Genomic DNA, 21,894 nt, shown 5'->3' with positions numbered 1-21,894 from the left:
GTCAAAACCTGAATCAGGCAGAAAGGCTCCTGGACAGCATAGTTGCTTTGAGATGCTCATTGGCTATAATGCAAAGTAGGTCCCCAAACAGTATGCTCTGAAACAAAGTGGAAATTGTAGCAAGAATATCAGGACACATCACAAGCACCTAATGAAATACACAATTAAGATAGAAAAGTTCATCAGAATTCTCTAAATTGGAAAGTTTTTTGGATTACACAATAGAACGAACTATGTAATAAGCAGAAAGATACCATTGCCTTTTGGAAGAGAGAAATCTTAAAAAAAATTGGGGGGGATTTTTAAGAGCTGGATCAAATATCTTTCAAAACCATCCTATTCCATTTAATCTAAAGACATACTTAGCAGGTATCATAATATTTGAGGTACAGCGAAAAGATTTCACTGGATAATAGATATAATTGTTTAAATTATTTCTCTACTCAATATATATAAATTGAGCCCCTGTAGAGTTCCAGGCACTGTTGTATGCACTGGGGATACAGCAGAGAACAAATTATATAAGTGGTGATAAATGCTATTCAGAAAAGATAAGCAAAAAAGGAAGTTAGAGGTTGATAGGGATGTGCTGTTTAAATAAGAGGATACAAAATTTATCTCTAATAAGGTAACATTTGAACAGACATCTAAACAAACTGATGGAGTGGACCATGTGACTATCTGGGAGAAGAATTTTCCAAATATGGGGAAAATGCCAAAAATCCAAAGCAATAGCTTGTTTGGGCATATTCAAGAAATAGCAAGGTGGCCAGTGTGAGCTGGAGTAGAGCGTGCCAAAAATTCAACTTAGATTGTAGGGATCCCTCAACCTCCTACCTCCCATCAAATTTACCTTACCTTTCTTTAAATTCAATAACTTCCTTGCAGAAGAAATTATTTCAAAAGTTCTGATTCTTTCAAGTTCCTGTCATCAGTTGCTTTTCACACGTACTTTATGAATTTCAACATGTCTTTAATCTTTGGGTATATTTAATACCACAGGAAAAATTCCTTTGTATTTGCCACGGGCTTTTTTCTTTCTGTTTTTTGATGTCTATGTGGACACGTCCATTAAGGAAAGGCAATGGCAGGTGTAGCTGACAGAAATGAGCTCTGATCTGCTCAGATTCAATCCATAAAATTTCAAGAGGGCATATATTTCAACTTCCCATCACCCACCAAAAAAATATAAGAAGGATAAAAGGAAAGACCTGGATTTCAACATGAGAAAGATTGAGAAAAGCTGTGTATTTGGAAATTTTTTCTGGGAGTCAGTTTAGAATTGCTGGCAATACTTGTCATTGAAAGAATAAATAGAAAAATAAAATTTATACATAATCACTTCTGTTAACTTACTGTGAAACCTGAATGGTAAAAAATATAGTCAAGAATTTCCTTCTCATAAAGTTGTCCTCTGCAATACACTTTTAGCTTTTTTCTGTTTATAAAAGCTCTTGCAATATTTTGTTCTTGGTGTTTTTCAAGGAAAAGAGGAAACAAAATAAACATGTCATACAAACTATTCACATTGGCTAAGCAAGGGAGATGTTTGTGTATGCAAAACGACCAGCATCTACAAAGATAATACAACAATTTATAAATATTATTTTGGTAACATTAGGTTTTGACCAAATTGAAAATCTAAATTTCCTCAGCTTTGTTTTTGTGACACATCAAACAATTCATTGGTTGTGTGGGGGCCTTTACCTATGGTGATTTTATAGCTCCAGTTGTGAAGGAATGCTTGCAATTTAATTCAGATCAATTCCACGATAAGTAATACTACGTATCTTATATTTCTTTCTCCTTGGTTGTGAGTTTTGAGAGGAAAAAGATCAAGAAAAGTTTAGGGGCAAATGCTGGAGAAGGTGTGGAGAAAAGGGAACTCTCTTACACTGCTGGTGGTAATGTAAATTGGTGCAGCCACTATGGAAAAAAGTATGGAGGTTCCTCAAAAAACTAAAAATAGAGTTGCCATATGATCCAGCAATCCCACTCCTAAGCATATACTCAAACAAAACTATAACTTGAAAAGATTTATAAAAGGATCCCTATGTTCATAGCAGCACTATTTACAATAGCCAGGACATGGAAACAACCTAAATATCCAACAACAGATGAATGGATAAAGAAAAAAAAAAAAAAGGAATATTGCTCAACCATAAAAAAGAATGAAATAATGCCATTTGCAGCAACGTGGATGGACCTAGAGATTATCATACTAAGTGAAGTAAGTCAGAAAGAGAAAGACAAATACCATATGATATCACTTATATGTGGAATCTAAAATATGACACAAATGAACATATCTGCAAAACAGAAACAGACTCACAGATATAGAGAACAGACTTGTGGTTGCCAAGGGGCAGTAGGGGTGGGAAAGATTGGGAGTTTGGGATTAGCAGAAGCAAACTATTATACACAGGATGGATAAACAATAATGTCCTATTGTATAGCACAGGGAACTATATTTAATATCTTGTGAGAAACCATAATGGAAAAGAACATGAAAAAGAATATATATATGTCACCTTGCTATACAGCAGAAATTAACACAATACTCTAAATCGACTATACTTCAATATTTTTTTTTTTAAAAAGGAAACTCTTTAAATGAAAAAAAAAAAAATAGAGGAGGTTAAGAGAAGTAAGGCAAATCTCCATTCAGAGATAAAGCCAGCAAAATAAACGGGTGCACAGGATCAATTACGTGGATGGTTTTTCTTCATGAAGAAACTTTGCTCTAGGGCACTTTCCATTTAAGGCACTCATAATAAAAACCAGTGGATTCAAAGTACATCTGGGGATAAACTCATTAAAAAACACTGAGGATTCCTGACCCAGACAATAAAAGACCACTAATACATGGCCTTCATGTCAATGTGGTGCTTTCCAATCTACATTAAAAGGAGTGAATGTTTATATCAGCTTCACTTAGAAAGTATAGCTTAGGATATTGAATCATGTGGCTTAACTCACAAAATTAAAAATAAAGTCATTTCAACATGATCTTTAAATAAATGCAAATCAGTTATAATTCAGTTTTCTGAATATAACAACAAAAAAAGCATACCTAGAATTGTCTTCTCATCTACCAAGTTGCAAGGATATATATTTCCCTATGAAAAATAGTTATTTTGAATTCTACATGCCCAAGCATTTTCTTTGCTTTCTTATTGCAGATAATTCAGGTCTTTGGGGAAATTCATGGATCAAGAAAAATACTACATTCTTTCCATATTATAGAATATTTCTATCATTATGTATAACAATGACAGTTTCTGCAGCATTCATCTATAATACAAAAGGCCTAATAAACACTGGAGTTGGGAACATTTGTAGATTTTTGAGAGATTTCTGAGGTTTAGTTGGCAAAACTCACAAAGCTTTGAAATTGTGTCAAAGATACTGATATTTCACAGAAGTGGAATGAACTTTAACGTGACTTTCTGTCATGAGTATAAATTAAAAAATGTTTTTCTTCTTTTCTTCTTCCTGTTTTAACAGTGATTTAAACGTAGATCATTTCTTTATGTTGCAATCAAAGTTTTATCTTAACATTGGGGCCTATAACACTGCAATGAGTTTTCTATAATGCTTTTGTTGTTGTTACGGTTGTTTTCCCTTGTCCACAGTTTTGCTAAATATTTTCTTTTTCTTATAGCTCCACTAGCATTATTTTAAATCTATATGTCACCTCTTCCTTTCATATGTGCCTTTGTTACTTCATTTCTGGGCATTTCTCAGTGCACCACCTCCCCTGTCTTATTAGGTTTTCATCACATAACCCAGTTATATAGACAATCTTGAGGGCTATTTTGTATTCAATGCCTGAGCTATGCTTTACTATTTTAGTTTCTTTTTTTTTTTATGCTTTACTATTAACTGATAAATATTTTGTAAAAGTACTTCAACTTAGTAATTAATTATTTAATCAGCAAAGGCCTAGAAGAGATTGGGGAATGGTAATAAACCTAAAAGAAGTAAGTCATCACAGATCCTGATTGGTTTTTGGAGGGCTATGTGCTACTCCCATCCCCCCAAGTCCTATGGTATCCTTAACACTATGCATTCCCAGAAGTGGAAACATTCCCCCATGAGGTATAAATCGCAAGATAATCTTGGTAAATGATATAATGACTCTGACTTTCAGGGTTCCAGAAGAGAATCTGAGTGTGCATTAAAGGTGTTTCTTCTTTTCACTGTCTTAAAGAACACACACAGATTTTCAACAAAGAAGGTAGCTAAAAGGTTAGATGTGAATTGTTCTCCCCTTCTTTCCCATACCCACAAATATGTACAGGTAAAAAAAAAATATTAGACCAGCAGACGGCCTCGGACACCGGAAAGGGCTGCGGAGAACCTGACATAGCCGGTAGGGAGGCATCTACGAGGGCTCAAAGAGGGTGAAGCGGCGGAGCTGTGGCAGACGGGAGGGAGTGAGAAACATACGGAGGGTCCGCAGCGCAGCTCAGCGTTCCCGGACCGAGACATCGATCCGCGGCTGAACGGAGGGTCCAGGAGCGGGAGCGTGGGAACCGGAGAGCTGGTTCAGGGGGAGAAACATTGTTGCCGGTAGGGTGACCGACCGAGAGGACAGGAGGGAGGAGGTCCGCGGAGAGGAGTGCCGATCCCTGAGAGCTGCCCGGCCATGATGGCGGCTGGAGGCTGCAGGCTCCCGGGCGGCGGGGAGGAGCCGCGCGCATAGCCTCTCTCTCTCTTTCTGCGCCTCTGCAACAGGCAGCGGAGAGACGCCCTGCGGGGCCACCTAAGGCGCTCAGGGATAACAAGCACCCTCAGGCGCTCGGGCGGGGCTAGATTAAAACTCCTTGCAACGCCAGCAGCAGGGAGGCTGCCGAGAGGAAAAAAAAAAAAAAAAACCAGCATCAAAAAGAAAAAACCCCGAGAGAGGCCCAACTCTAAGACTTTCTGTGTACGCCTGAGCCACCAGCGCCCTCTGCAACAAGCACCTCCAAGCCTGACTGAAGCAACAGTGCGCCACTGCTCACTCCCTCCCAGGAGAAGGAGCCACTATTGCACCCTCTCCCTCCCCACACACCGAGGCTTACAGACGAACAATAAAGGAACCTCTGCTGGTCACAGAATAACGCAAAAAAAAAAAAAAACCCAAGGCAAGGAAAAGGACACTTACAGCTGAGACGCTAAGGAAACAGAAATAGTAGTATCAATACCTATTGAACTGGTCCATTCGGGGATCAGTTCTGGATTTTTTTTTTTTTTTTCCTTTCTCTTTTTTTTTTTTTTTTGATTTATTAAATACGATCTTAGCCCTAAGGGATCTACAAGTTTTACAACATAATTTTATAAGGCTATTTTTTACTCTTTTTTTTTTTTTTTTTTTGCCTTTTAAAATACTTCTATATCTAGCTAAGTTTTTGGTAGTACGGACAAAATATCTTTCATACTTTCCTTTCATCCCTTTCTTTTATACACTTCTATTCCTTTCTTTTTCTTTGCATATTTCCAACCACATTACGCTCTTCTGTTCCCCTTTCTTCCAGCCATTTTAAGTGTATTTTATCTTAACATACTTATAAGCAACACTATCGGTCTGCTCAGACTCCTTGCTCTATTCTCCAGATGATGCACTGCCTTGGTATTAATATTAGGCTTTTGTCTTTATCTTAGTTCTTAGTACAGTTGTCTAATTACATTCTGAGAATCTCCATTCTCTCTGGTGGTACTCCAGCTCATTTCTATATTTGATCCTAGCTTACAAAATCTCCCTGGATTGATGTTTGTATGTGTAGGGTGTTATTTGTTGTTTGTTTGCTTTTGCTTTTGTCTCTGATTTGTTCTGTTTCAGTTGTCAATTTCTGCTGGGTTTCTCTCTGAATATCTGATAGCACACTGGGGTTCTGTCAGGTCTTTCTAGAGCCTTATGTCCTAACGGATTCAATAATTGTGTGTCTTATACATGTATGTGTTTCCTGGACTGAATATTCATCTAATCCAATACTTGGACATTAGTCTGAGGCTTGGACAGTCTTCTATAAACACCTCTATCACCAGGACAAGCAAACCCAAAAGCTTGGACAACCATGAGGAAACAAAGAAACACCATGCAAGCAAAGGAGCAGGAAAAAAACCCACAAGATCAAATAAATGAGGAGGAAATAGGAAAAATGCCTGAAAAAGAATTTAGAGTAATGATAGTAAAAATGATACAAAATCTCGATAACAAATTAGAGAAAGTACAAGAAACAGTTCATAAGAACTCAGAAAAACAAACAGCAATGGATAACAAAATAACTGAAATTAAAAATACTCTAGATGCTCTAACCAGCAGAATGACTGAGGCAGAAGAACGAATAAGTGAGTTGGAAGATAGAATGGAAGAAATAAACGCCACAGAGCAGGAAAAAGATAAAAAAATAAAAAGACTAGAAGACAGCCTCAGAGACCTCAGTGATAACCTTAAACGTACCAACATTCGAATTATAGGCATCCCAGAAGAAGAAGAAAACAAGAAAGGGTCTGTGAAAATATTTGAAGAGGTTCTAGTGGAAAACTTCCCCAACATGGGAAAGGAAATAATTCACCAAGTCCAAGAAGCACAGAGAGTCCCATACAGAATAAACCCAAGGAGAAATACACCAAGACACATATTAATCAAACTAACGACAATTCAACACAAAGAAAAAATATTAAAAGCAGCAAGAGAAAAGCAACAAACAACATATAAGGGAAAACCCATCAGGATAACAGCTGACCTTTCTACAGAAACTCTGCAGGCCAGAAGGGAATGGCAGGATATACTGAAAGTCCTGAAAGAGAGAAACCTACAGCCAAGAATACTTTACCCAGCAAGAATCTCATTCAGATTTGAGGGAGAAATCAAAAGCTTTCCAGACAAGCAAAAGTTAAGAGAATTCAGCACCACAAAACCAGCCTTACAACAAGTGCTAAAGGAACTTCTCTAAGTAGGAAACACAAGAAAAGGAAAACACCTACAAATACAAACCCAAAACAATTAAGAAAATGGTAATTGGAACACACATGTCAATAATCACTTTAAATGCAAATGGATTAAATGCTCCAACCAAAAGACACAGACTGGCTGAATGGATACAAAAACAAGACCCTTCTATATGCTGCCTACAAGAAACCCACTTCAGACCAAGGGATACATATAGACTGAAAGTGAAGGGATGGAAAAAGATATTCCATGCAAATGGAAGTCAAAAGAAAGCTGGAGTAGCAATACTCATATCAGACAAATTAGACTTGAAAGTAAAGACTATTAAAAGAGACAAGGAAGGGCACTACATAATGATCAAGGGATCCATCCAAGAAGAACATATCACAATGGTAAATATCTATGCCCCCAATATAGGAGCACCTCAATACATAAGGCAAATGCTAACAGCTATAAAAGGGGACATCGACAGGAACACAATTATAGTGGGAGACTTGAACACCCCACTTACATCAATGGACAGATCATCCAAACAGAAAATAAATAAAGATACACAAGCTTTAAATGACACATTAGACTATCTCGACTTAATTGATATTTATAGGACATTCCATCCAAAAACGACAGACTACACTTTCTTCTCAAGTGCACACGGAACATTTTCCAGGATAGATCACATCTTGGGTCACAAATCAAACCTCAGCAAATTCAAGAAAATTGAAATCATATCAAGCATCTTCTCAGACCACAACGCCATGAGACTAGATATCAATTACAGGAAAAAAACTGCAAAAAATACAAACACATGGAGGCTAAACAATTCACTATTAAACAACCAAGGAATCACTACAGAAATCAAAGAGGAAATCAAAAAATATCTAGAAACAAATGACAACGAAAACACAACAACCCAAAACCTATGGGACGCAGCAAAAGCAGTTCTAAGAGGGAAGTTTATAGCAATACAGTCCTACCTTAAGAAACAAGAAAATGATCGAATAAACAACCTAACCTTACACCTCAAACAACTAGAGAAAGAAGAACAAAGAAACCCCAAAGTGAGCAGAAGGAAAGAAATCGTAAAGATCAGAGCAGAAATAAATGAAAAAGAAAGGAAAGAAACCATAAGAAAAATAAATAAAACTAAAAGCTGGTTCTTTGAGAAGATTAACAAAATTGATAAACCATTAGCCAGACTCATCAAGAAAAAAAGGGAGAAGATGCAAATCAACAGAATTAGAAATGAAAAAGGAGAAGTCACAACGGACACCTCAGAAATACAAAACATCATGAGAGACTACTACAAGCAACTATATGCCAATCAATTGGATAACCTGGAAGAAATGGATACATTCTTAGAAAAATACAATCTTCCAAGACTGAACCAGGAAGAAATAGAAACCATGAACAGACCAATCACAAGTACGGAAATTGAGGCAGTGATTAAAAATCTCCCAACACACAAAAGCCCAGGACCAGATGGATTCACAGGCGAATTCTATCAAACATTTCGAGAAGAGTTAACACCTATCCTTCTCAAACTCTTCCAAAATATTGCAGAAGGCGGAGCACTCCCAAACTCATTCTATGAGGCTGCCATCACCCTGATACCAAAACCAGGCAAAGATGTCACAAAAAAAGAAAACTACAGACCAATATCACTGATGAATATAGATGCAAAAATCCTCAACAAAATACTAGCTAACAGACTGCAACAGCACATTAAAAAAATCATACACCACGATCAAGTGGGGTTTATCCCTGGGATGCAAGGATTCTTCAATATACGCAAATCAATCAACGTGATACATCATATCAACAAATTGAAGGATAAAAACCATATGATAATCTCAATAGATGCAGAAAAAGCTTTTGACAAAGTTCAACATCCATTTATGATAAAAGCTCTCCAGAAAATGGGCATAGAAGGAAATTACCTCAACATGATAAAAGCCATATATGACAAACCAAAAGCCAACATTGTTCTCAATGGAGAAAAACTGGAAGAATTCCCTCTAAGAACAGGAACAAGACAAGGGTGTCCACTCTCACCACTGTTATTCAACATAGTTTTGGAAGTGTTAGCCACAGCAATCAGAGAAGAAAAAGAAATTAAAGGAATCCAAATTGGAAAAGAAGAAGTAAAATTATCACTCTTTGCAGATGACATGATACTATATATAGAAAACCCTAAAGACTCTACCAGAAAACTGCTAGCACTCATTGATGAGTTTAGTAAAGTAGCAGGATACAAAATTAATGCACAGAAATCTCTTGCATTCCTATACACTAACAACGGAAGAGCAGAAAGAGAAATTAAGGAAACTCTCCCATTCACCATTGCAACCAAAAGAATAAAATACCTAGGAATAAACCTGCCTAAGGAGGCAAAAGATCTGTATGCAGAAAACTTTAAGACATTGATGAAAGAAATCAAAGATGACATAAACAGATGGAGGGATATACCATGTTCCTGGATTGGAAGAATCAACATCGTGAAAATGTCTGTACTACCCAAAGCAATTTACAGATTTAATGCAATCCCGATCAGATTACCAATGGCATTTTTCACAGAACTAGAGCAAGAAATCTTACGATTAGTATGGAAACGCAAAAGACCCCGAATAGCCAAAGCAATCTTGAGAAGGAAAAATGGAGTTGGTGGAATCAGGCTTCCTGACTTCAAACTATACTACAAGGCCATAGTGATCAAGACAGTATGGTACTGGCACAAAAATAGAAAGGAAGATCAATGGAACAGAATAGAGAACTCAGAAGTAAGCCCAAACACATATGGGCACCTTATCTTTGACAAAGGAGGCACGAGCATACAATGGAAAAAAGACAGCCTCTTCAATAAGTGGTGCTGGGAAAATTGGACAGCAACATGTAAAAGAATGAAATTAGAACACTTCCTAACACCATACACAAAAATAAACTCCAAATGGATTAAAGACCTACATATAAGGCCAGACACTATCAAACTCCTAGAGGAAAACATAGGCAGAACACTCTTTGACATACATCAAAGCAACATCCTTTTTGACCCACCTCCTAGAATCATGGAAATAAAATCAAGAATAAACAAATGGGACCTCATGAAACTTAAAAGCTTTTGCACAGCAAAAGAAACCATAAACAAGACTAAAAGGCAACCCTCAGAATGGGAAAAAATAATTGCCTATGAAACAACGGACAAAGGATTAACCTCCAAAATATACAAGCAGCTCATGCAGCTTCATACCAAAAAAGCAAATAACCCAATCCACAAATGGGCAGAAGACCTAAATAGACATTTCTCCAAAGAAGACATACAGATGGCCAACAAACACATGAAAAGATGCTCAACATCACTCATCATCAGAGAAATGCAAGTCAAAGCCACAATGAGGTATCACCTCACACCAATCAGAATGGCCATCATCACAAAGTCTGGAAACCACAAATGTTGGAGAGGGTGTGGAGAAAAGGGAACTCTCCTGCACTGTTGGTGGGACTGTAAGTTGGTACAGCCACTATGGAAAACAATTTGGAGGTTCCTTAAAAAACTACAAATAGAACTACCATATGATCCAGTCATCCCACTCCTGGGCATATACCCAAAGAAAACCATAATCCCAAAAGAAACTTGTACCATCATGTTTATTGCAGCACTCTTTACAATAGCCAGGACATGGAAGCAACCTAAATGCCCATCAACAAATGAATGGATACAGAAGATGTGGTATATATATACAATGGAATATTACTCAGCTATAAAAAGGGATGAGATGGAGCTATATGTAATGAGGTGGATAGAACTACAATCTGTCATACAGAGTGAAGTAAGTCAGAAAGAGAAAGACAAATATTGTATGCTAACTCACATATACGGAATCTAAAAATGGTACTGATGAACTCAGTGACAAGAACAGGGAAGCAGATACAGGGAATGGACTGGAGAACTCGAGGTATGGGAGGGGGCGGGGGGTGAAGGGGAAACTGAGAAGAAGCGGGAGAGTAGTACAGACATATATATACTACCAACTGTAAAATAGTCAGTGGGAAGTTGTTGTATAACAAAGGGAGTCCAACTCGAGGATGGAAGATGCCTTAGAGGACTGGGGCAGGGAGGGTGGGGGGGAATCGAGGGGGGGGCGTCAAGGAAGGGAGGGAATATGGGGATATGTGTATAAAAACAGTTGATTGAACCTGGTGTACCCCCAAAAAAAATAAAATAAAATAATAATAATAAAAAAAAAAAAAAAAAAAAGAACACACACACATTTTCCAGGCACAGGAACAGTTTCACTTTTCTACAAAGAAAGTGTCTGCAACTATAAATCATGCTCAGTGCTGACCAAAACTCAGCTAAAAGACCAATGTGAGAATATGAAACAGAAACGTTAAAAAAAGAAAGAAAAAGAAGGTGACTCTAAATATTTTTCATCACCACGAATATATTCCTACCTACATGGTACACTCAGAAAAAAAGAAAATCATATTTAAGAAAGATCTAATATAAACTAAAAGATCTAACATAAATTGAAACTCCTATGTATAAAATTAAAAAATAAAAAGTATAGTCTACTTTCTAGTCAGAGGCAAACGGTGAATGTATTTTAAATATTTTAAAAGAAATAAGTATCAATTCAACTGTTTTTAAAGTATAAAGTCTGGAAAATATGGCATATAGATAGTTTACCCTTTATCTTGATTCCTAAGTTTGGGCCCATAATTTGCCAAGAATTGAAGTTGGCTAGGCAAAGAGCAGCCAAAAACTCAGTTTAATTTCTTAAATCAAAAGTAGTCCTCATAGTCCTGTTTCTGAAACTGTCAACTTTGCAGATTGGGGCAAATGGAAAGATGCAAATTTGTTGACAACCTACCATGTACATTTCACATAAAATTTACATGTAGTGCTCACACTAGCTTCTGAGCTGGGATTCACCACATCTATTCAAGAGTAAGGAGGCAACAGTTTAGAGAGATTAGATCCTTTGCCCCAAATCCTCCAGCAAGCGACAGAACCAAGATTCATCCTCAAATCTATGTGATTCTGAAGTCAGCAGTTTTCTCTTAAATTCTATTGCACTGCATTTGATAGACAGGTATACAGGACCTTGGAAGACTGATCTTGAAGATCAGGATGCCTGTAAGATAGGAAAGACAAAATAACATTCCAAAGGAAGAGAATAGGCAGGTTCCTGTAGTGCAGACTGTGGACAGTGGATATTGATATGGTCCCTGAAGTAACTGTGATGCTTCTAGGGTAGAGTAGAAAATTGGGGTAAGGAGAGTCTGCTCAGGGTGGAGAATGATTGAAGAGGTAGGGGAATTGAAGGGAAATAAATAAATAAATAAATAAATAAATAAATAAATAAATAATAACAACTACTAGAGTCTAGTTTATTTGAGTCAGGCCTGGTTATGTATCTGTTTGTCTCTGCCATTCTTTATATTTACTGGGTGGTTGCCTGAATGTCTTGTCTTCCCCCACGGATTACACTCAGTAAGGTCTCTTAGGCTGAAGTCAAGGCCAGAGTCTTCCTGTTTCCCTGAAGTCCCTCAGGGGGCACAGTGGTCAGATAAGGCCGGCCAGATGACTACAATTTCCAGGAGGCCAGATAACAAAGAAAGAAATAGTTTGTGAGTGCAAGTGTCAGTGGCACAACAAGAATTTCCTTTTATGGAAATCAGGCCTCCCACACATGCTGATGTGCACAACCTCTCCTCCCCGTCCCTCCGGGAAAAACGACATATGAAAGAGAGGAATCCTGGGGTCCTGGGGGGCTCTGTTTTGGTAGATTCCCCACTATTTGAGAGTTGCTGGGTCTGATTTTGTAGTACAGGGCACACCTCTGTGTGGGCAAATGGAGGGACCCTGGAGTCAGGGCCACGCAGTAGCATCCTTGACCATGTGTTTATTCTATGCATGTTTTTTGGTGATTCACCAGTAACCCAAATCTATTCCAAGCCATCGTTCTCTCTAGTGCTCAAACTCAGACCACCTTTAGTGGTCTAGCCTAGTTCACTAATTGCTGATATTTGTTATAAAGAGCTTTATAATTATCAAGCTCTAATACATATCTAATTTTATCGTTCAATACTGTCATTGAGAACTAAGATATTATTATTTCCCATTTTTCAAGATGTGAAAACTGAGGGCCAGAACTGTCACATCTTTTTTCATAACACCTCACCAATGAATTTGGGGCCAGAATCTTTGTATCTTCACTACTAGCCTGTCTTATACACATGACTTTATAAATATGACTTATGAGGGTATTACACAGATCCCCCTTTTTAACTGGAAATTCCCCCAATATTGGGAACTTCTGGATCCCCATTATGTTTCAGCACCTTCCAAAGAAAATGTAAAAGGAGATAAAATTTGACTGGTGGAAATGATCACAGAAACTTGAATTGATTTCTTTTCATGTTTAAAAATGCAACTAACCCAGAACACAGTCTTGGAAGGTATTCTAAATAGGGAGTTTAAAGACAAAGTTGATCTAATTAGGAAAGTGTGAAGAAAATATCCAAAAAACAAACCATATGTCATGTAATAGTCTGGAGGTAAATACAGAAAAGCTGCCTTGCTGTTTAGAAATGAGAAAAATCATAATTAGATAACAATTGGCACCAAAATATTCACCACTTTACCTCATAAAACAGATTTAGCCAGTTCTGGCTTGAGAAAGGGGTAGGTCAGGGAATATGGACAAGGACCTGGCACACAGTCTGAGCTTAATCAATGTTTATTGAATGTATGAATGAATGTATGGATGGAATTTTTGCCATAGACATGGTGAAAAAGGGAGAATAGGAGGTGCTTCCTCCAAATACAGATCTCGTTTTATGCCATCCTACAATATATTCCTCAACTTTTTTTTTCTTATTTCTACTTCTCTCCAGCTCATGGATCTATAGTCTCACCTAGCTCTATATAGACTGAAGAAATGTCCAGTTGCAGAAAAGTTAGCCATATGATGATGGTAGCAGAACAGAGCTAAGAGAAAGCATCTTCAGTATGAGACTTGCAGTGATATTAACTACCACTGTTTTCTTGTGTGCTAGCAGCTTTATCTCTGCTAACTCGTGTAATTCTTCCAATTCTTAGAGGTAGATATTCCTACCCCCAACTTATTTATCAAACACTAAAGACAGAAGTACCATCTGAATTCAATGCTCTTTGCTATTTTCACTAAACCACTCTCAGACCATAGGAAAAAACCAACATCTGCATTTTGCACATGAGTAACGACAGAGAATTTGACTGATGCCTGAAGACTGCAAAATAGTTATGGATCCAGGTACCTTAAATGCTTTTTTGACCCTTTTTACATTGTACCAAAGCTAGTCGTTGGTTTATTAGTTGAAGACAAATCTAAAAAGCTTATCAGATACACAGATTTAGCATTCTTAATAAAACCACTAGTTGTGTAAGTAAAAGACAAATGAGTTTCTCCTACAGAGCCCTTGCCTCCAGTGTCACATCATCAGGGTTAACTGCTGCTACTCTTCTAAAAATCTCTGTGGCACCCAGTCCTGGAACACTTGGCTAGAGTCTCTCAGCTCCTGGTATCCCTTGTCTTGGTAGCTGGGTACCTTAGGACTGGGCCACCAGTTTCAGAAGGTTGTAATGCATATACATATCTTGCATTTCCCTTTTATTTTAGGTGCATAAAATGTCAATAATGATTTGTAATTCTAATTAACCAAAATCACAAAATTAAACTGCATCAAATTTAATGTTCTTCTTCCCTGTTTCTAAAGCTATAGTATTATAGTAAAAGACCTCTAGAATTGTGTTTAAAACACTTTATCTGGTATCTAAATCCATCCAATATATAAAATTCAATAGTTTTAAAAATATTTCTTCAAATTTCTACATAATTCTAGCCTTTGTAAGTTTTCACATATTTCCTAGTATAAATCTGATCTCAAGAGGTTAGATATTTTGATTTATTCAGAGGAAAAAAATTCCGATTAGTTATTTAAATAATTTTGACAAAGCTGCTGTCAAAATAATTGTAAAAAAACAGAATGTGATTTTGGAATACTGATTTGGGGCCTTCCAATTTAAAACAAAAAGGAAAAATAGAAACTGGCATATGCCTAGAAATACTAATTGTAGGCTTGCATTGCTGAATATTCCCCTAAAAGCAATAGAACATTCTTTCCTTTGAAATAACAAAATAATGGCATTAACAGTCCATAGTTACAGTGAAAAACTGGAAGAAGAAGACAGTGGAAAGAAATCCCAAGACGAATGCCAAAATGCCAAGGTGAAATGCAAAGAATGACGATGGTTCCCTACTTTTCAAAGATGAGCTTTCCAGTTCTTCTGGGAATAAGTATGCAAGTGCATTAAACTGGTAGAATGCCATGTTTAGCCATATGTAAAGCCTGAGAAGAACAATTACAAAATCCTAAGTAGCAGTTATTCTTGAATGTTTGCTCTCAAATCTCATTACTCACCAACTGAGATTGAGGACACTGCTGTCAGTTGCTAAAATTAAAGTGTTTTCTGGTTCTGGACAATGGCTGTGAAGTCTCAGATCCTTGGAAGTCATATAGATGGTACTCATGGGAAATCAATCACAGATCTATCTTTGTCAGTAGGAAGAGGTGGCTGTCCCTGGCTGGCTTTGTGAAGATGGTGGAATTGTTGACTCTACACCTGCCTTCTTATATGCTGGGAAATTTTACCTTAAGATTTACTCTGTCTTAAAAGTATACAGATTCACCAACAGTAGAGGAGGGTTCCCTTTTCTCCACAGCTTCTCCAGCATTTACTGTTTGAACATTTTTTCAAAAAAAATTTATTGGAGTATAGTTGATTTACAATGTTGTGTTAGTTTCAGGTGTACAGCAAAGTGAAGCAGTTATACATGCACATATACCCACTCCTTTTTTTTTTTTAAGATTCTTTTACCATATAGGCTATTACAGAGTATCGAGTAGAGTCCCCTGTGCTATACATCAGGTTCTTATTAGTTATCTATTTTCACATATAGTAGTGTGTATACGTCAGTTCCAATCTTGCTGATGGCCATTCTGACAAGTGTGAGGTGATACCCCATTGTAGTTTTGATTTGCATTTCTCTGATAATTGGTGATGTTGAGCAGCTTTTTATGTGCCTCTTGGCTACCTCTATGTCTTCTTTGGAGATGTGTTTATTTAGATCTTCCATCCATTTTTTGATCGGGTTGTTTGTTTTTTTTATATTGAGTTGCATGACCTGTTTGTATGTTTTGGAGATTAACCCCTTGTTGGTCGCTTCACTTGCAAATATGTTTTCCCATTCTGTGGGTTGTCTTTTCATTTTGTTTATGGTTTCCTTTGCTGTGCAAAAGCTTTTAAGTTTAATTAAGTTCCATTTGTTTATTTTTGTTTTTATTTTCATTAATCTAGGAGGTGGATCAAAAAAACATTTTGTTTTGATTTATGTCAGAGAGGGTTCTACCTATGTTTTCCTCTGTGAGTTTTATAGTATTCAGTCTTACATTTAGGTCTTTAATCCATTTTGAGCTTATTTTTATGTATGGTGTTAGATAATGTTCTAATTTCATTCTTTTACATGTAACTGTCCAGTTTTCCCAGCACCACTTATTGAAGAGACTGTCTTTTCTCCACTGCATATTCTTATTTCCTTTGTCATAGATTAGGTGACCATAGGTGCGTGGGTTTATCTCTGGACTGTCTATCCTATTCCATTGATATATATTTCTGTTTTTGTGCCAGTAAGTTGGTATAGCCACTCAGTACGGAGGTAGCTCTAGTTTTAAAAAACTAAAACTAGAGCTACCATATGATCCAGCAATCCCATTCCTGGGCATATATCCACAGAAATCCATAATTCATAAAGATACATGTACCCCAATGTTTATTGTAGCACTATTTATGATAGCCAGGACATGGAAGCAACCTAAATGTCCATTGATGGAGAGATGGATTAAGAAGATGTAGTACATGCATACAATGGAATATTACTCAGCCATAAAAAAGGACATTTGCAGCAACATGGATAGACCTAGAGATTGTCATACTGAGTGAAGTAAGTCAGACAGAGAAAGACAAATATCATATGATATTGCTTATATGTGGAATCTAAAAAATGGTACAAATGAACCTATTTGCAAAACAGAAATAGAGTCACAGATATATAGAAAGCAAACTTATGATTACCAAGTGGAAAGGGGGGCAGATACATTGGGAGATTGGGATTGACATATACACACTACTATGTATAAAATAGATAATAAGAATACTGTACAGCACAGGGAACTCCACTCAAAACTCTATAATGGAGACAGCAGTATCAAGCAGTATTAGCAGTATTTCGTCTTGTGGAACTGAAAATCACAGCCACAGAAAGACAGAGAAAATGAAAAAGCAGAGGACTTTGTACCACATGAAGGGACAGGATAAAACTCCAGAAAAACAACTAAATGAAGAGGAGATAGGCACCCTTACAGAAAAAGAATTCAGAATAATGATGGTGAAGATGATCCAGGACTTTGAAAAAAGACTGGAGGCAAAGATCGAAAAGTTTACCAAAGACCTAGAAGAATTAAAGAACAAACAAACAGATATGCAACACAGTAACTGAAATGAAAAATACACTAGAAGGAACCAATAGCAGATTAACTGAGGCAGAAGGGCTAATAAGTGACCTGGAAGACAGAATGGTGATAATCACTGATGTGGAAAAGAATAAAGAAAAAACAATGAAAAGAACTGAAGACAGCCTAAGATACCTCTGGGACAATGTTAAACACACCAACATTCGCATTATAGGGGTCCCAGAAGGAGACAAGAGAGAGAAAGGACCCGAGAAAATATGGGAAGAGATTATAGTTGAAAACTTCCCTAACATGGGAGAGGAAAGAGCTCCCCAAGTCCAGGAAGCACAGAGAGTCCCAGGCAGGATAAACCCAAGGAGAAACATGCCAAGACATATATTAGTCAAGTTGACAAAAATTAAAGACAGAGAAATGTTATTAAAAGCAACAAGGGAAAAACGACAAATAGCATACAAGGGAACTCCCATAAGGGTAACAGCTGATTTCTCAGCAGAAACTCTGCAAGCAAGAAGGGAGTGGCACGATATATTTCAAGTGATGAAAGGGAAGAACCTACAACCAAGAATACTCTACCCAGCAAGGATCTCATTCGGATTTGACGGAGAAGTCAAAAGCTTTACAGACAAGCTACAGCTAAGAGAATTCAGCACCACCAAACCAGCCCTACAACAAATGCTAAAGGAACTTCTCTAAGCAGGAAACATAAGAGAAGAAAAGGACCTACAAAAACAAAAACAAAACAATTCAGAAAACGGTAATAGGAACATACATATCAATAATTACCTTGAATGTAAATGGACTAAATGCACCAACCAAAAGACACAGACTGGCTGAATGGATACAAACACAAGACCCATATATTTGCTGTCTCCAAGAGACCCACTTCAGACCTAGGGACACATACAGACGGAAAGTGAGGGGATGGAAAAAGATATTCCATGCAAATGAAAATCAAAAGAAAGCTGGAGTGGCAACAGTCATATCAGATAAAATAGACTTTAAAATAAAAAATGTTACAAGAGACAAGAAAGGACATTACATAAAGATCAAGGGATCCATCCAAGAAGAGGAGATAACAATTATAAATATATATGCACCCAGTATAGGAGCACCTCAATACATAAGGCAAATGCTAACAACTATGAAAGAGGAAATGCAAGGCAGAAATAGAGACACAGATGTAGAGAACAAACACATGGACACCAAGTGGGGAAAGCGGGGAGGGTTGGGGGGGATGAATTGGGAGATTGGGATACCAAATTGTACACTCTAAATATATGCTGTTTATTGTCTGTTAACTGTATCTCAATAAAAGTACTTAAAAAAAAAAAACTCTATAATGGCCTATATGGGAATAGAATCTAAAAAAAAAAAAAGAGTGGATATATGTATATATATAACTGATTCACTTTGCTCTACAGCAGTAACTAACACATCATTATAAATCAACTACACTCCACTAATAATTAATTTTAAAAAGTGTACCTATTCAGTATACATTCTCCTGGACCCATCACAAACCAAATAGGTTTAATCTTATATCCTATGCTGGCTCTGTAGTAAGTAGAGCTGCCTAGAGGATGGGTTGAGGATGGTTTTGAGAATAAATGGAGGCTTATGTGAAATAGCACTGTGATGAAAAAGCCGTGTCTGTTGACTGATGGCAAAGACAAGGGGGAGAGGGATTGGAGAAGCCGTGGCAGAGGGTAGGGAAGCAAAGGCACTTATGATGCTCATTTTCCAGCTCTATTTCAAATCATTATTAGTTGACAACTAACAGAATGTCACGAATGAGAAGTTAAGTCTAATTTTATCTATTAACATCCCCAGAGAAACATATCTTTATATTTATGATGCTAATGAAATGAAAAAAATATTCTTCTAACAGACAATGATGTAATATTTGCATATTCTATGGGAATTCATTTTAGTTTAACTGAAGTGAAGCTGAACACCCATTAGAAGAGCATACGTTAGAGATACTTCTTGTCGTGGGGGTCAGAGGCACTTCCTTCTGTATTTTAACTAAATGAACAATAAGTCTGAGTTCTAGTCCAACCAAGAGAATTTGGAGAAGTCACTTCTCTTTTTTCTTCAGCTGTTCCCTTGGAGTTAGCTACATGCTTTGGAGGCAAAAGTTCTGCCTCAAATATCACTTTTTATAATACTTTTACCAGATGTTTTGCCACAGTACATCTGCACCACGTCTCTGTGCTGGAATAGCTTTTTGCTTACCATTCACTGCTGGACTGCTAATCAATAGTCACATAATAATGATTAACATCCAGACACTAATTTCTGTAGTAGCTAGTTGTTGTAACAAAGTATTTTTAAATGCAGTAGATGTTATAAGACAATAGTCTACAAGTCGCTCTCATAACCAGAGACAAATTGTGGAGGGCTGGCGGCAGCTGCTATCAACACTTGTCTTCTAGTCCTTGCATCCAAGGAAAGAGGGTGACGTGGAAGCTGGGCATGTAACTTGCACTCATGTTCCATTGTGGGTTGAGGGATTAAGGAAGAAGAAATACTGAAAGATCATTGGCAATCTCTTCCACAGTGGGCTTCAAGTCAACAAGCAAAGCTAAAACTGTATATTTACAATCTTGGAGAATATCTGTCTCCCAGACACTGGCCCTGCACTCTGCCCAAACTCTGTCGCTCAGTCAAATGTTCTCTACTTTGAGGTCATTTGAAAGAATTAGCCTAGGAAATAGAAGCACAACTCTAATGAACAGTTTCTGCTACCCACATGTACATAAAAAATGCCGCTCTTTGATGGGGCAAAGGCTGTATCATTGGATTTATTCCTCCTATCTTTTCAGCTTGTGATAAAAAAAATTAGTTTTGAGTTCTTCAATGTTTCATGTTATGGGACTCTGTCAATATCAGATTACAAGCCACAGGCAAACAGACCTCTCTTTGTTTTCTTCCTTCTTTGTTCCCAGAAATGTTTCCTTTGATCTAAGAATATAGGGGAAAAAAAAAACATATCCATATATGTCCATATATATCCATATATATATCTATAGGTATATATATGTCGACAAAATAAAGCATGCATATTGAGGCCACACTTACAAGTAACCTACGCAACTTGGTAGAAGAAATATAAACTTTTAAAAACTACTATGTTTTAATAATGATCCAAATCAAACCTGAGATAAGGAATCTTATATCACCTTGAGAACTTGTCTCTTTGGCCTTTCTCTAGCCACTGCATAGGTTGGATAAGTCTTCCCAATGAAATAGTATTTCCTAGAGTACAGGCAAAGTAGCAAGCATTGCAACTGAGGTAATAAAATTTTCTGGATTTAAGACACCAAAGGAGCCAGCCTAAGACCACACAGCTACGAGGAAATTGGTAGACATCGGCTATCGCGAGACAAATCAGAAGTCCTATCTTTTCCCTATTTCGAACCAAAGGAAGTGAACTTCAAGGCAAAGAATAAGCAATGTGATCTGAAAGAACGTGTCTACTTACTCTCTGGAGTAATACCTGTTAGATTTGTTGGCATGCCACTCTTGTTCATAGGTATGCTCCTAGTCTTCCTATTATTGTAAAAACTGGGGTCAGTGACCTCGGTAGTGACCTTAGCAAATTTCCTTAATCTTTCTGAGCCTCCCTTTCATTCTTTGTAAAAGGGGGATAATAATCCTTAATATGTAGTGTTGTCATAAGGATTTAAGGAGTTAAGTATTAGAGGGCTGAGCAGAGTCCCTGGCAATCAATAAACAACAGTATCCGTTACTACCGCTGTTTCCCTGAGAACCGGCACAGCGCCTGGCACGTAGAAAGTATTCAGTCAGTGTTTATTAACTATATGATTCTGATCGTGAACTCTTACAGAAGAGTGACTACTTCCTCCCCACCCTCTTGCACATGGATTTACTCCTAGTCGATACTTAGTACATTTATTCACTCTGTACCTGTTTATTGGGAATTCAACACTGAACAAACCCAGTGTCTGCAGTAATGAAGTTTAGAGACTGATGAGGACCCACAGCCTTTAATGTTGCAGGTTTACAGTTGGTAAGGTTGCCCTGGCATGACTATCATACTTTGCTTTTAGTCATTTACATGAGCCCCTTTCCCGATCTGTGTTCCAGCCCTGGCCTCAAGTTGACTGTCCCTCTTCCTTATGCTTACAGATGGCTGGCAGCCCAAAACACTTTCTCCACAAGGGAGATCCAGGAAGTCACATTTGGAAAAGGATATGATGAATTCTTAACTGTAGTACAATATCTATCTTTTAAAAACGCCTGACTGTGGGAAACTGCCTTGGGTGCAGCTCTCCTCAGATGCTAGGAGCGCAGCCTCGGGCACAGAGTTGAGCTGCATCGCCATCTAGTGCTCAGATAATGTGGTGCCCAGATGCAGA

Source organism: Hippopotamus amphibius, chromosome 7 (assembly GCF_030028045.1).
Source record: "Hippopotamus amphibius kiboko isolate mHipAmp2 chromosome 7, mHipAmp2.hap2, whole genome shotgun sequence".
In the NCBI taxonomy this organism is placed as follows: domain Eukaryota; kingdom Metazoa; phylum Chordata; class Mammalia; order Artiodactyla; family Hippopotamidae; genus Hippopotamus; species Hippopotamus amphibius.
This window is presented reverse-complemented; position numbering follows the sequence as displayed.